The sequence below is a fragment of the Pinus tabuliformis genome, chromosome 6, assembly GCF_031772625.1.
Source record: "Pinus tabuliformis cultivar Carrire ecotype Pingquan chromosome 6, CPIR1, whole genome shotgun sequence".
NCBI lineage: Eukaryota > Viridiplantae > Streptophyta > Pinopsida > Pinales > Pinaceae > Pinus > Pinus tabuliformis.
In genome coordinates this window covers 121,962,173-121,979,086 of record NC_142292.1, presented here as the reverse complement: position 1 = coordinate 121,979,086, position 16,914 = coordinate 121,962,173, and positions in this window count along the sequence as shown.

The following is a 16,914-nucleotide window of genomic DNA, read 5'->3' as shown; positions in this document are numbered from 1 at the left end:
TCCTTTTGTTCCTTGTCCTCCTCCTTTTCTAGTTCCGATGGGCGTGCTTCCCTGTGGTGATAATAAAGTAGGGAAATCTACAAATCAAATTCCTAATCCATATTCTCATTCTTCTTCCGCTTGTCATAATTCATACCTAACGAAAGAAACCTCATAATGGCTCATAGAGCCTAGGGTGAAGGATAATACTCTCATTCCTCGAGATGATATTATTAATATAAACAACAACATTGAATTTGGTTCCATCTAAAGTGTTACTTCTTCAAGGGACATTTGTTGTCCTCTATCATCTACAAGTTATGACTATGTGTGTAATGATATGCTTGATCAATCTGCTCCACCAACTAGCTCTTCATGCTCTCATGATTTTCGTGTTGTTGTTTCAACTTGCATTTAGATATAAGTCAATCACATTACACTGGTAGATGAGGAGGAAATTGAAAAGACTCTTGACCTCCCTTCCCTTTCTCAAAGTTCCCCATGTCAAGATGATGCACTTCCATTCTTTGATGATTTTCAATCTACTAATCTTGGTAGTGAATCAAATGAAATAAACTCTTTCAATCAATTTGTAGCCTTGGGTAACAATCATTCTGATGATGATGACTTTGTTGATGTATGTGATCACGAATGCCAAGTGCATCAACTGAGCTTTTTGTTTCTCATGAATATTTTACTTTAGATCCAGAATTTGATTCGATCAAAGAAGATTTGCTTATCAAGACTTCCTCTTCATCTCACTATCCCTTATGCTCTACTATTTCCGATGCACCTACTTGCGACAAAGATACTCCATGCTCTTCAAGTCCTTAATCTGATGAGTTAACCTCTCAATTGGCACAAGGTGGTAATATTATCCATGATGCAAATGAAAACAAGCAAACCATTGAGTACTCTTCCCATCCCTCATCGCTTCTTCTCTTGCATGAAGACAACTCTTCAAATCATCTTGCTCACGAAACTTCCCCAATTCATTCATCTTCAAATTTGCGATCAAAAGAATCTTTCAACTTGAGTAATCTGGTTGTTGAAGTTGAAAAATCTGGTAAAATCAGTGACAAATATGGCTGCCATCTGGTGAGCAGTGGCCCTATTGAAACCAATGGTAGCAGCTATCCCCAAACCATGTATGATCTGGTTCAATGATCAAAATGCGATTTTACAATCCTAGAAAGTTTCAGGACCTTCGAGGGAGTCGAGGCACTTCAACTTTTGTTGATGGTTATGTCAGGATCTCACGACTCTGGTAAGCCCCCTAAACTAAGTCAAATCTTGTTTCTCCTGCACAATCCTTCTCTTTTCATGGTTTCACTCGATGGAAATTTATTTTTGAAAAATGTTTGATATCTTGGATGTGATCTTTCAAACTTCCAAGATTTTACTTATGACCGGATTCAGGAATATTTTTCAGTTCATTCATCTTCATGCAAATATCTCGTAGCAAACTCAAGTTCATAATGTGTATCTCTCATAGAGTCATGGAATTGCGAAGTTGATCATTCCAAAGACCATCTTTGGCTGAAGGAATCATATCTATCATATTTATTTCATGATGAGCAGCTCCTATATTTCCTTGTGAATATCATATCACAAATTTTATTCTTCATCGCACCTGAAAGAGTCTTGAGTGCAAATGAATGCATGCGTTATTATGCAAATTAAATTCTTCTTCGTTCACTGCATCTTGATTGGTTTCATGTGTTTTCTATACTGGCATTCCTTTTCACTTTTTCTGGATGATTACAATGCTAGTGTATTGTGTTACCAGTTACAAAGAAATAGTTTGTCACATTCATCACATGAGGAAGATAATTCTATTATTCAAAGCATTTGCAAAATTGTTCAAATTGATTTATCTTCGTTTATTACAAACTGTGAATCTCATGATTTTTTCATCCCATTTGATCATTATTCTGTCTTTGATGACTACCATTCGTTTTATCAATTACCCACCAATATATCCAATGACAGTTGTTTTACATCCTTCCATCTTCATCGTTCAACATCTCACTATTCGGATTTTTGTCGAGCAGTTGAGGCACTTCAGCATTTGCTGATGGTTATGTCAGGTCCTCATTGTTTCGACACAATTGTTGAATATGATCATATCTATTTTCCCTCATTAGATTACCATCGTAATCCCATGCCTCTAATTAAAAATTCATCTTTTCGAATATTTCGGAGTTTTCAAGAGGATTATCATGAATTTTACGATCCAAATGCTAAATGGTTGGAACAATATTACTTGGAAAGCTTTGTTTCAAATAACAAGTTTCGATCTTTCCTCACGTTCGCTAAGGAGTTCGATGCATATGGAGACACATTCGCGGGAAGCTTTAGAGGTTTGTTGAATGATGGTTCTCATAAAAAGGGTAAGAATATAAACTGGTTAGAAGCAATGGCTATGGCCTATCTTTCTACTGACAGGCAAGACCTTCAAATTTTTGTGCAAGTTATTCAAGTTCTTATCTTTTCTATTGCACATTGTTTTATATTTGTTTTAATTGATCACATATTTGTGATTACATGTCAAGAAAAATTACGGTGGCTACATTGGAAATTCCATTATACGTGACCTTGACCTTCAAGCTAGTTAGGTTATGAGTGCTCTAGTTGCATTTTAGATTACCTGCACATCCATCCTGTATTCATTTCATGTAGTTTGTCTTGTCATTTCTAGTTTTGGTTTCACATCATGTTTTGTTCTAGCCATTTTCTATCTTGACTTCTAGTTTTGTTTCCTTTTTGTGTGTTGTCTTTTCTTTTGTTTTATGAGATTGTGCATGAAGATGATCTTTTGACTCAAAGGGAATTTGGAAAAATAGGAAAGGACTTTGTAACACTGCAACATTTGGCTAACTCTCTATCCTTCTTCCTTATCTTGGTTACATATTTTGGTCGATGATGTTCCAATGGAAAATATGATCCTTGCATTAAGAAAGCCTTGTGTCAAACCATGACCTCCATGTCTATTCTGGAAACCTCATGCTTGCAATTGGGTATTTTTATGTTTCCGTGTTTTTAGGTTGATCCAATAAAGTAAAGAAAGACAAGGGGAAAATCTAAATGAGAAAACCAAAATCAGAGGTCTTATATATGCTTCTCTGATGATCTGAATGGAAAGTGGTATCTACCCATGGTATTCATTCACCCATGGTATTTATCCACCCATGGTATTCACCCACCCATGGAATCTACCCATGGTATTTGTAAGTGACATCCACCTTTGGTATTCATCCACTCATGGTATTGTAAGTGGAATCTACCCATGGTATTTATCCGCCCATGGAATTTACTTGTGGTATTGCAACTAAAAAAAGACTATAAGTAACAAGTCACATTTTGTAAAAGGACATATTATCCACCATAATGTAGTTTTTACAATTATTTGTTATTTTAAGAAAAACTTATCTTGGTAGTTTTGTTTAATGTGTGTTCTCCTATTTTCTTTTGGCATTTCAATTTTTCAGATCTTACCCCCTCAACCCCCCCCCCAAGATCCATTTCAATCTTTTAGATCTTGTGGGCCTCCCCCCAAGATCTAGATCAGTGGTATTAGATTTAGGTTACAACCCCATGGGAATGAGGGTTTGAAGTATATTTCAATTTCAAAGTTTTGCAGCAATATTCAAAAAACTTCATGCACATACTACGACCTCCACAAAGCACTTTCTTAGGCAAAGTGAGAAGAATTTTATTTTCATTTTTTTACAAAAAAAAAAATCTTACGGCAATTCTTCGACAATGTCTCTCCTATAATTTTTTGCAATTTTTGTGCAGAATTTCAGAAAAAAACGATTGCTTATATGAGCTCCTCTTGAAAAATCATCCAATTTGCAAAAAAAAAATGGTTGAATTAGAGTTTGGATGAGGGAGATATCACTGATTTAAAATCAGCTATTTTTTTTTTCAGAATTTTTGTGATGGTGGGACAGTTGCACCATGAATATGAGTTTCCAAAGTGTCCATATAGGGATTACAATCACATGGGAAGATGCAGAATGGTCATTGTTTTTCCAAAAACAGGTGATAATAAAGATTCTGAGTTATATTGACCGAGTTATGCCCATTTTAAATTAGTTTTTATATATGGAGCAACATTCAGAGTGGGTTCCCTTTGGAGACGTGCCCTCCCCCACTTTATTAGGCACCTGCTTTACATTCATCAGTTTCAGCATAGCAACATCTGACTTGGGTTCTTTGGAGACATGTCCTCCCACCCCAGGCTATGTAGGCACTTGCTACTTCATCAACAGTCAACATCACGATTATGGCTCAACCACACAAAATCCATGTCATCAAAATCCATTTGCTAGGACACACATTGTTAATATCACAGTTGGTCACAAGAATTACAAGGTATCTCTATCCTCGAAAATTCGTTTGTCATGGTTATGGGTCATCCACAAAGCCACACTTCATCGAATTCCATTTGCTAGGCTGCACGCTGTCAGTATCATAATTGGTCACAAGCATTGCAGGGTATCTCTATCCTCGGATATTCATTATGGGTCAACCACAAAAAATCGGGATCCCTCTTCCGCCCATGAAATAAAAAAGTGTCGATGCATAGTCCTATATAAATAAATAAATAAAGGCAAAAGAAGAGTAAGTGTTACACAGTAATTTGTCACCATTGGTCACCGTCCCTGTTACCCCTTTCCCGTATTTTGGAGGACTCATTTCGGGACCTGTGAGCAGTGACATAACTTAAAAACACTTGCATTATGTTCCCCTAAGTATGGACTTCATGTGCCCTGAAGACACCTCCTGCAAAATATCCCTGAAAAGTGCCCTTTTTCCATTAGCGCGGGTCCACAATGTACTACCCGCGCCAATGAATGAGATCCTCAAAAGAAGGTGCGACCATTGGCGCTCTGTCTTAGAGTAACACCCGCGCCAACCAAGTTTGGAAAAGATTTTTGACAAACGCGCGCCCAGATGTTTTTTCCCTTCAAGTCATGAAGTCTTTTGAGGATAAAGCTCATCTTCTAGATGTCGAGAGTCATCATCTATCCTTTACATCTATCCACAGCGGCTTTTTGGAGATAATTCCAATCCATAATGGGTGTCCTGATGCATTGTATCTTCCTCCCCTTCTCCATCTATAAAATTCTGTCCTCATGCATTTGACAAGCTAGTTTTTTTGAGTAGTAGTGATAATGCTTGTCTTGAGTGATCGTAAGAGTCTTGGAGCATAGGGAGGTTATGCTACCGGAAGTCTGAGAGAGAAAGGTCTATTGCAAGACATATATAGCTGCTCACCCAGCCAGAGGAGAGATTCAACGTCAGAACTTTGGTTGTATCTTTCTCTGTTGATTATTCATTAATGAACGACTATCATTATGGTTCCGATCTTATTGTTCGCTATGATAATGTTTGATCTATATCCTTTCTGACTGATATATAGTTGTATTTAGTGGATTTTATGCTTGTATTCGCTTCGTTCTTTGCATGTGCAGGTATCCATTCGTGGAGATCGTGAGGATCGTGACCTGCCGAAGCAAGGGAACGAGAGTATCAACTCTTCTACGACACTAGCGTTGGACTCCAGGTTGGTTCTCATAATCCACTTTCAGTTTGCAACTAGGAACTTGCATGGTAGCGTTAATTGATTGTTGCTAGACCCATTTTGGGCTAGTGGGATCGCCTCTGTCCGCAGAGGGGATTTACCTCTCCAACAGTAAGGCTTCCTGTGCAGAGAGGTGAAGCAAGCAACTCTGTCGGGGTACTGTTCAGGCCCGTTGGCAGCAGAGCAATGTGTGTGTTCCTGAAGTGACTCTGTCAGGGTACTGTCCAGGCCTATTGGAAACAAAGCAATACCAGAGATGAAAAATTATACTCTGAAAATCTAAATCTCACGAACTTCATTACCCTATCCCGATTCGAAACATTGTGTGATCGATGGTATTATGTTTGTGTTTAACCGAGTAAAGGAATGAAGGGGACTATTTTTATGCATCGGGTAAGTGGGGAAGCCATGGTAGCCTAAATTATGAATCAATACTTTATGAAGAACTAGACCCTACACAAAAGAATTGACCAAGGAAGAGAAGTTGGAGTTCTACCAGTGTGTCGCCAAGTGTTGTCACTGCGACAAACACCCTCCAAAATTTTGTGTACACTCAAATTTTGGAGCCTACTGTGGATTTTGTGATTATTCATTCTATAGTCACTTCTTGGTTAGCTTATGATTTTTGAGCTCCCTTCTTGGATTGGACGTGTTGAGGTCACTTTCTCACACATGCTTAGTCTGTAACAAGTGCATGAGGGCATTCTTTCACGCAAGCTTGGACAAGCATAGCACATTCCAGCAAGACTGTGTATGTGTGTGATGTCCAATCTATATCGATAGGCAGTGCACACTGAGAGCAACAATTTATCACATTTTAGTTGCGTTTGTACTCCCATTTCAGTGAGTTTTGAAAATTGCCGCTCTTGCGCATCTTTGTTTTCGCGATGGTCGTTTCATGTTTCTGGCTATCACTTTCTCTTGTTTCCACTCCAATTAGTGTTGTTTTAATGTTATCTTTTCTTTGACTTGTGTTACTTTCACTATCATTCACATATTGGAAGAGTCATTCGCACCTTAGCAATTTCCATATTTTTGCATGTTAGTTGTCACACAATGGAAGTATGCTTATTATGGTAGTTTCAAGGGGTTTTCTTTGTGTGAATGAGTTGGTATAACCATGTAAACATCAGTTTCATGCATTCCCACAATTTTAAGCACTATAGCACAAGTTTCATCACGGTCATCGTAAAGTGTACCTTTAGTGTCGCACTTGTTGTAAAGTCATCGTAAAGTTGTCACATTGATGAGCGCCAATATTGCAGCAAGGATGTTGCAACTCCTAGGCTACCGACTTTACTTATCAACCCGGGGTTCGTATGAACTTGGAGATGACAGTGTTGTATGCACAAGTAAAAGTGATGGTTCTGCCTGTTGTCATTGTTCAGCTGGCAAGAGACCACTAGGGTTCCAAGCCAGACTTCTATAGAGTCAGAAGAAGCTTGATTCTTTGATGGAATAAGGGCAAATCTACTCTAAGAGAGTTACTCTACTACAGTAATGGAAAAGCAACAAACATGTAATGCTAAACCACACCATACCCTAATTAACCATTTAAGAAGCTATGCTAAGAAGAATTTCTAAATCAACACTAAACAAATGCTACTATCTAAGTTGTAGAAGTAAAAAGCATCAAACAATACTAATGTGCAAGCAAAGAAACTAAACTAAATCTGTTTTCACTTTTTTGGTTTTTTTAGGCAAAATCAAGTATGCAAACTAATTGTTCTTGTGGATGTGACAGGTGGATCCAAGGTGTTTGAGGATGGCTAGAAGGTTTACGAAGTGGTTGGGTGGTGTGGAGGGATCCTGGGAGGCTTTTCGTGACTTCCTAGAGGTTTCCCATCAATTCAGCCTCAAAACATGTCATTTGAGGAAAACCTACAAGATGTACTAGAAACCTACAGGATGATCTTGTAGGAATTACAAGAAACCTACAAGATACAACTGAGAGCTAATTGTGAGGTGTTGGGAAGCTTGGGAAAGGTGTGTGATGGGTGGAATGGAGTGTTAGAAGGTCTAGGAGCACTCAAGAGTCAATATCCAAGATAAGAGATGGCTAGATTCACTCAATGTATCTAGGGGAATTTCAATGAAAAATGATGAAAAACTAGTGAGGGTGATGGTGAAACAAGGGATGGCTAAGGTGGATGAAGTGGAAGGTGGTTGTTGGTGATGAAGTCTTGGTCTCCTCCTGAAGTACCTGCTCTTCTTAAAACATGTGTGTCTTCCAAGAACTATGCAACAAGATACATTTTCATAAACTAGAAAAGCATGAATCAATTGCCTATATTATGCATGAAGAAAGTTGCTGAAGGGAATGAAAGCATGAGTGATATCTTATTGCAGAAATGGAGATGGAAAATATGACAATGAAATCTGCCTTGCAACATGAACCAAATACTGAATTAAAGACAACAAACTCCAAAGCTCATACAAGAACTAGAAATCTGTGTTTTTGGGGTTGCTGAAGGGTCCCTTCCTCAAGTCATGGTCCTAGAGGGAGGAAGTGAGGCTAAGACACCTGCTGACAACCTTGTGGTGATCCTTTTTCTCCTTGCTAACCTGCTACTTGAAAGAAGGCACAAATGGAAGCAAACTATCACACAACCAATCTAATCTACATTGTTGTAATGGAAATGCATCTACTAAGCAAATGAACAATTAAGCTATGAATCTACACTAGAATACATGTACAATAAAGAGGAGCCTTGGCTGCTAGGGTTGGGCCCTAACCCAAGAGCTTCAGCCCTCTAAGTTAACTCAGTGCTGGCTCAAAACAAAACTCATTCTTATTACCAAAACAACAGATTACATCAAAAAATTGTCACAAGTCTTGCAGCTCGAAAATAGAGTAGAGTTTTACAATAAAAATCTGAATCCTACTAAGGTCATAAGCCTCTCTACTTATACATATGAAGTCTCCAACAACTTCCTTAAAATTAGGGAGGCTCTGCTCCCAAACTGAAGATAAATTGGTACTTTGTCTATCACTTGCTCGGCTGCCTTCTAGTCCTCATGATTTGGTTGTTTGAACACTGAGCTGATGGAGGAATATTCGAATGGAGGGGTAGTAAATGAGGAGGATTCACCTCCTATAATCCCTCTCCCTTGTCCCATTCTTGTTTTGACCTTGGTCTTTGCCAAAATTCCTTGCTTTTATCCTTTAATCCTGCATTAAATAAACATTAGACCACAATGCAAAATATCCAACTCTAACTCATCTCATAAACAAAATATAATCAAAATTATGCAATAAGTTATGAGAATAGTTGGTTTGACTAGGCTAGGATGTGAATTAAGGCCCATATAATTACCCAATGATGAGGCTCATCATCACCCCCCTACTGAAAGTGTTGCTCATCCTCTGAGCAACTTAGTCAATATCCATATCCTTCATGGCTATAGTAACCTCTCTGACATCCCATGCCTCTGTTGTGGTCTCCTCTTTTTGTTCATAGAAGCCTACTTTCTTTTCTACCTCTTCCCACTGCCTCTTTTCTTCTTCTTCTTTTCTCCCTTCTAGCATCCCCAAGAGTAGTGGTGGGCTAAGTTTTAGGCCTAGATTGCTTATACATAGGTGTCCTGTTGAGTGCCTCTCTCAACCTTTGAGGGGAGTGATATTCTCTTATCTTTAAGTTGTATGGTAGTGTGTTCCATCTCCTTAGGCAAGCATGTATACTATCATCTCCTAGCAGCCTAAACATGTCCTCAAAATGTGAAATTGCTTGCTCTTGGGCAGCAAGATATCTAGGTGCCAACTGAGGATCATTTGCAATCAAATTATGGGTACTGATGAGGGCCATGGGATTTGATTGTTCAGCTATGATCAAAAGAGGTTCAGTTTGCTCTCTTGCCAATATCCTATTCATATATGCATCTCTTGACTCCTCATGGTTCATCCATGATGCCAAAGCCATTAATTGTAGATCTCCTAGCTTGGAATTGGGGTCCCAAACATTCATGTCTGTGAAGGTCATGTTGTGCAGATAAAATTCATCCATTTTGGCCCTATCCTCTAGTGTACTTTGATCACAAAGATCAATAAACTACTTGTAGTCCTGAAATGGCATGGTTCCCCTCTATGCTAGTGTCTTAATCTGAAACTGCAGCCATTGTTCTTTGAGGTAGAGAGCATAGGATTTAGCTGGCATCCTACACTGGATTGCCTCCAAGGAGAGGCTAGCCATACATGCTAGTTGGTTCTCTCTTTCCTGTAGTTGTCCCCTCAGCCATGCATTTTCTGTCTCTAGTTGATTTCTCATTATAGCTTCTCTATCCCTTAAGCCACTTAGCTCTCTGCCCATTTCTTTGAGTTTTTCCTCCATGTGCCCAATGTCTTCAAGCCCCTTTGATTTAGCGATCTGCATCCATCAGTGAGTTCTAGCCCTCTCCTTCTCAAGCTCGAAGAACAGTGGGATGGCAAATTTTTGAGGTATGACCCTGCCTCCTTCAATAAACCGGTAATAGGAGTTCAGATTAGGTTGGGGGTTGGGTTCCTTTGTCTCTGGTTCCTCCTCTTTAGCTTCTTGCTTCTCCCCTACCTTTCTTTCCAATTTTTGTGCCTCCTGTAGATTCAATAGAGTATCCTGTAGGACATTTTTACCTCCTGTAGATTTTGTTGTGGATCTTGTAGGATTTCCTTACCCTTTGAGGAAGTTGATCTAGTAGTAGGCCTCCTTACATAGGTGATAGGAGGCTTAGGGGAAGGCATTTTGTCTTTTTGTGTAGGGGAATCTTCAATCTCAATAGGAATTTTGGTTGATGTTTGTAGCTTCCCCTGTCTTATTCTTGTGCTCTTGCTTGTCCTGACATATAGTGGGGTCTGCCTTTGCCTTTTTGCTTTTTTCTTGATTGGGGTGATGAGAGCAGTGAGGGCAACTGCTGCCTCTCTCTCAGTGGCCTATGGAGACACCCTAGGTGACTCCTCCTTGTGTTCTTTCCCCTCTGTTCTATTGCCTTCTTCCTCTCTGTCTTTCCTGTCTTCTTCTTCTTGTAGATCTTCATCATCTCTATCAGTTTCCTCCTTAATTTCCTCCTATGTTTCTTCATCATCCTCCTTCTCTTCTCCCTCTTCTTCTTCATCTTCATCATGTTCCTCTATGTCAGCTCCTTCTTCATCCATCTCATCCTTATCTTGCTCTGTATCTTCCTCTTCCTGTTTTACTTCCTCTTCACTGACAGTAGGACTAACATCATAAGTGAGAGCTTTGATGTCATCCTCTGCTGGCATGTCTCTGAAAACTGACCATGTTATAGGGGTTCTGAGGTTTTGGAGGGCATCTTCAATGAGGATCCTAATCAACCCATGGTGTGCTAATTGTTGGGAATTCCCCTCCTTCACTTTGATGCTTGAGTCTATGAGTGATTGAAGCAAGAAATATGGTATGATGAGCCTCTGGTGAGGGGGTATTTCTACTCCAAATCTTAATTCTTCAAGGATCCTGAAATGATAGCCATAGACAACACTATATCTACCCTCACATGAGATGTATTTTATTAGTTGGTAGCCTACCTCACTCCATGGGTATGGCAGACTTTCCCTCCTTACTCCATTTCTGTCCTCAGTAGGTTCTTCACCTTCCAAAAAGAATTTTCATTCTGCCACCTGATTGTCTCCTTTGTCTTCTTTTCTCCATGGGATTCCTAGGGGAAGTGCGGTGACCCCGCTGATGAGCTCTAGGGTGAGATCTATAGTGAGGCCCCTTATTACAATAGTGGCATGGATTCTGTTGTGTGGAGTGAGGGAGAGATCAAATTCTTGAGCCATCTCATCATCATACCCTCTAAATTTTTCGAAAAACCCCATCTAGTTATGTCCTATGAAGATTTCAAGCACTTGGGGATGTTGTTGGATCCTCATAGTGTTTGTGGGCTCTCTCCTATTAAACCCTCCTCTCATCTTGATGATGAGGCTTGAGGAAAAAATGAGAAGGTTGAAACAATTTTTCAAAAGCAGGAGCAAAACAGAGTTTACTGTGTATTTTATTCCCTTCACACAGTTGCTAAATTCACTCAAAATTAGAGTATCCCTTGTTCATTTATTTGCAAAGGGGAATGTAATTTTAGAGCCTACCTCTTTAGACTGGTTGCAGTGGCCAATTCCCGTGATATCCCTTCTGAACTCTTCTCTACCAATCCTGTAGACAGTCTCTGTGTATCCTGTAGGAATTCCTGTGCATGCTCCTATAGGAATTCCTGTGCAGTGAATGATGGATCTTTGCTTCTGGTGGGTGGCCTGGGTTATGAGAGCGACTTGAGTGAGGGAGTTTCGAGGAGGTGAAATGCATGAATGCATGGGAACGATGTTTTATTTCCTCTTATGGTGATTCAGGGTGAGGTGATGTGCTAGCAGCAAGGATATGTTGCCATTTTTGGACCATTGGTCCCCACTACCACCTCATCATTTCCCACTCCTCGTAATCAGCTCCCACCTCGTAGATCCATAGTTTAACGGCTTTTTTTCCTACTCCTTTGTTTGTGAATTGATTGCAGCCATGTGTGAGAGGACACTCGGTTGTGCATGCGCTGACTGAACGAAGGTGGCCAAGTTAACTGGCCACCTTTTCACTTATAAATCAACTTGATCCGGATTTAAACAGGAACGCAACAAATTACAGAGATAACCATATACACAAAGATGCAGCGGAAATAATACTTCATTTCATTAATGGAAAATACTGAAATATGCTTACAATCAGAAATGGAAATAACCCAGCTAGGGCGATGGTAGCTTATCTCTGAGAAGAGATGTGATGGCTACATGCCTCTGAGCTGTAAAGGCTACATTGTGGCGGACAATTTGTCCTTTTACAAAATGTGACTTGTTACTTATAGTATTTTTCAGTTACAATACCACGGGTCAATTCCATGGGTGAATGAATACCATGGGTGAATTTTACAATACCACGGGCAGATGCCATTTACAATACCATGGGTAAATTCCATGGGTGAATACCATGGGTGGATTTTACAATACCACGGGCGGATGCCATTTACAATACCATGGGTAAATTCCATGGGTCGATGAATAATATGGGTGGATGAGTACCATGGGTTGATGCCATTTTCCATTCGGATCATTCCTCCCTCCTTAAGAAGCAATGGTCCCCATTGCGTAAAGTTCCCTCCTGCAAAGCCTTTGTTGAATATGAAGAGCCACTGAAGATAAGGGTTCTACGTGGTTAACCCAAAACCCTGATAAATGAAGATCCGAGGATAGAGATACCCTGTAATGCTTGTGACCAACTGTGATTCTGACAGTGTGTGGCCTAGCAAATGGACTTCGATGAACTGTGGGTTTGTGGATGACCCATAACCATGAAGAACAAAGATCCGAGGATAGAGATACCCTGTAATGCTTGTGACCAACTGTGATACTAACAGTGTACGGCCTAGCAAATGGACTTCGATGAAGTGTGGGTTTGTGGATGACCCACAACCGTGATGTTGGTTGCTGATGAAATAGCAGGTGCCTACATAGCCTGGGGTGGGAGGGCACATCTCCAAATAACCCAAGCCGATTGCTGCTATGTTGAAACTGATGAATGTGAAGCAGGTGCCTACTAAAGTGGGGTGGGAGGGCACGTCTCCAATGGAAACCCACTCCGAATGCTGCTCCAGAATTAAAATGGACATAACTCGGCCAATATAACTCATAATATTTATTATAACCTGTTTTTGGAAGCAGAAGGACCATTTTGCATCTTCCCATGTGATGGAAATTCTTATCTGGGCACTCTAAGATCTCAGATTTGTGCTGCAACAGTTCCGCCGTCACAAAAATTCTGATAAAATAGCTGATTTTAAATCAGCGATATCTCCCACATCCGGACTCCGATTTGACCCATTTTTTTTTTGAAATTGGGTGATTTTTCGAGAGGAATCCAGATCTAGTATTTGATTTTGTAAATTTTGTACCAAATGTTTCAGATCTGATCTACAAAGTCGCCGCCCAAAAAAAAACCTGCAAAAAAATGAAAAAAAGAAAAATTCTTCATGCTTGACCCAAGAAAGTGCTCTGTGGAGGTTGTAGCACATGCCTGAAGTTTGTTGAATATTGCTGCAAAATTTGAAACTGAAACATGCATCAAACCCTCGTTCCCATGGAATCATAACCTGCTCTGATACCACTGATCCGAATTTTGGGGGGAGGCCCCCAAGATCTAAAATGTTGAAATGGATGGGGGGAGAGACCCCCAAGATCTAAAAAATTGAAATTGCCAGAAGAAAAATAGGAGAATGCCCAATAAACAAAAACCACAAAGAGACTTTTTATTAAAACCCAAGTGGAAATAAACTAGCTGGGATAATGGTAGCTTATCTCTGAGAAGAGATGTGTGGCTACATGCCTCTGAGCTGTAAAGGCTACATTGTGGCGGAAAATTTGTCCTTTTACAAAATGTGACTTGTTACTTATAGTATTTTTCAGTTACAATACCACGGGTCAATTCCATGGGTGAATGAATACCATGGGTGAATTTTACAATACCACGGGCAGATGCCATTTACAATACCATGGGTAAATTCCATGGGTGAATACCATGGGTGGATTTTACAATACCACGGGCGGATGCCATTTACAATACCATGGGTAAATTCCATGGGTTGATGAATAATATGGGTGGATGAGTACCATGGGTTGATGCCATTTTCCATTCGAATCACAACTATATCATAACCCTTACAATTTTTTTCTACATGATGCATATGAGAGAGCGAGTGGGATACTTACCTGTGGTGTCAATGTTATGCTGCAGTTGTCGAAGACTAGAGGTACTGCTGTGTATTTTTGCTTCATCCCATTCTTCTTCCTCCTCTTGCTGTCTGTTAATGGTTTCTTTGTTTTTGCAAGTATCTGTGGTTGAAGATCTGATGTTGCTGCTTTTGAGCTCCTAGATCATCCTGCTGAAGACTTTTTGCTGGTGTGATTGGCATTCTGTGGGATAGGCTGCTACAGGATTTCCTACAGGATGTCCTGTAGCTACTTCTCCCTCATAATTATTTAATCATTTTGCTTGCTGGGGCTATGAGGATGGTGGCATGGATGGAAAGAAGGAGTGGGAGTGTGGAGAGCAAAGGAAACTCAGGTTATGTTCTTTATTACTCTTTTTTTTCCCTCCTTTTTTTTCCTTTGAAGACTGAAGAAAAAACTGTCGAAATTGATCCTTTTTTTGAACGGTGAGTGCAGGGATGATGATGGTGGACGAGGTGAGGTGTTAGATCATGAATAGGGTGAATTTTAGGGACATAACAAGTCCATCATATGCCTTCGGATTACTTCCTGTAGGATTTTTGGTCGCTGTAATTCCTACAGGATCATCCTATAGGTTTTCAGGGGATCCTGTAGGTTTTTAGGGGATCCTGTAGAAAACACAGTCTTTGCATAAATTGAAGAAATGGAGTGGGAAAATGACAAAAATTATGGAGGGATGCATGGTAAGGAGTGAAAAAAAATGAATATGTGAGTGGCAGGGGTCTCCTTGGGATCCTCTTTTGCTCCTTAATTATCCTTCTTGCCCACTTGCAAATGGAAATTTTATGATAAAAAAACGTGTTTTTTTTAAACAACTAGGCTGCCTCAGAGAGGTTTTCACCCTAGCTATTTTCCCTAGGCGCCTCAAGAAAGATTTTCACCCAGGGATATTCTTATTCTCTTCTTTTTTTTGTCATCACTTGGTCGCCTCAAGAGGTTTTCGACCCAAAGATGGGACTCAGGCGCCTCATGGAGGCTTTCACTTGAGTCCTTATTCTTTTTCTTTTTTCCTCAGTGATTTGATGAGGGAGGAGTTGGAACTTTTGTTTTGATAAAGGTCTCTTGTACATTTTCAATCTGTGTCCATTAACAAGCAAAGGAATGGATTCTTCATCTATGGTTCTGATTTGCACTGAATTGTTATCATGGCATCCTTCCACAACATAAGGTCTAAGCCATATTGTCCTTAACTTTCCCTTGAAGTCTTTATACCTAGAATCATATAACAATGCCCAATCACCTTCCTGAAATTTCTTCTCCTTGATATTTTTATCATGCCAGATCTTCCTCTGAAGTTGAACTACCTCTATATGTAGGAGGGTCTGCATTCTAAATTCATCCAAACCATTCAATTGGAACAATATCTCTTTCTGTGCACTGTTGAGATCCAAATCTAGTTGGGTTGCCATCCTTAATGTGTTATATTCAAATTCAATGGACAGCAAGGCCTTTTTCCCATAGACCAGCTCATAGGGTGTGAATCCAATGGTGGTCTTCCATGTGGTATTATAGGCCCAGGTAGCCTCAACTAGCCTTTCTACCCAATCCTTCCTAGTGCTTCTATTGGTCACCTTGGTTAAGATGCCCTCCAGTGCTCTATTGGTCACCTCCACTTGCCCATTAGCTTGTGGATGATATGGAGTGGAGGTCCTATGCTTGATCTTGTGATGGCTTAGCAAGTCTTCGATCATGTTGGAGGTGAACTGGATACCTTGGTTTGTGACCATCTCTCTAGGGTACCCAAATTTGTAGAATACATTCTCCCTTAGGAGCTCAGCCACCTTCTCTTATTTTGTTGCCTTAATTACCTTGGTTTCAGCCCACTTAGTCAAATAATCAGTGCACACAATAATGTACTGTTTTTGCTTTGAAGGAGGGTCAATAGGCCCAATGAAGTCCATGCCCCACTTGTCAAATGGCTTGAAAGTCACTTGAGGCTGCAGAGGCATTTCATCTCTTGGAGTAGGCCTTCCCATCCTTTGGCACCGATCACACTGACTAGTGTATTTTTTCACATCTTGATGAAGAGTGGGCCAATAATAGCCTGCTTGTAACACTTTGAATGTTGTCCTCTTTGCTACAAAGTGACCTCCACAAGGCCCATCATGACAGGTCAGAAGGATGTCAAAGACTTCCTCTTCCCTAACACACCTTCTCAAGATTTGATCTGGGCCAAGTTTTAAAAGATTGCCCCCAATCTAAATGAAGGGGGTTCTTTTCCTGACTATCTTGATCTTTTCTTTGGAGGACAAGTTTGGTGGGAACTGAGCTGATACCAAATAGTTTGCTATATTAGCAAACCATGGAGAGAGAATTGAAATAGCAAATAAGTGCTCATCCGGTAACTAGTCATCCACCATTCCTTCTTCACCTACAGGCAAATTTACCCTAGATAAAAAGTCTGCAACAACATTTTCCTTACCAGGCTTATCAACAATGGTTAGATCAAACTGTTGTAATAAAAGTAACCATCTTATAATTCAAGCATTCACATCTGGTTTGTTCATTAAATATTTGATTGCAACATGGTCAGTATGCACAAATGTTTGATAGCCTGTAATGTAATGCCTAAATTTGTTTAATGAAT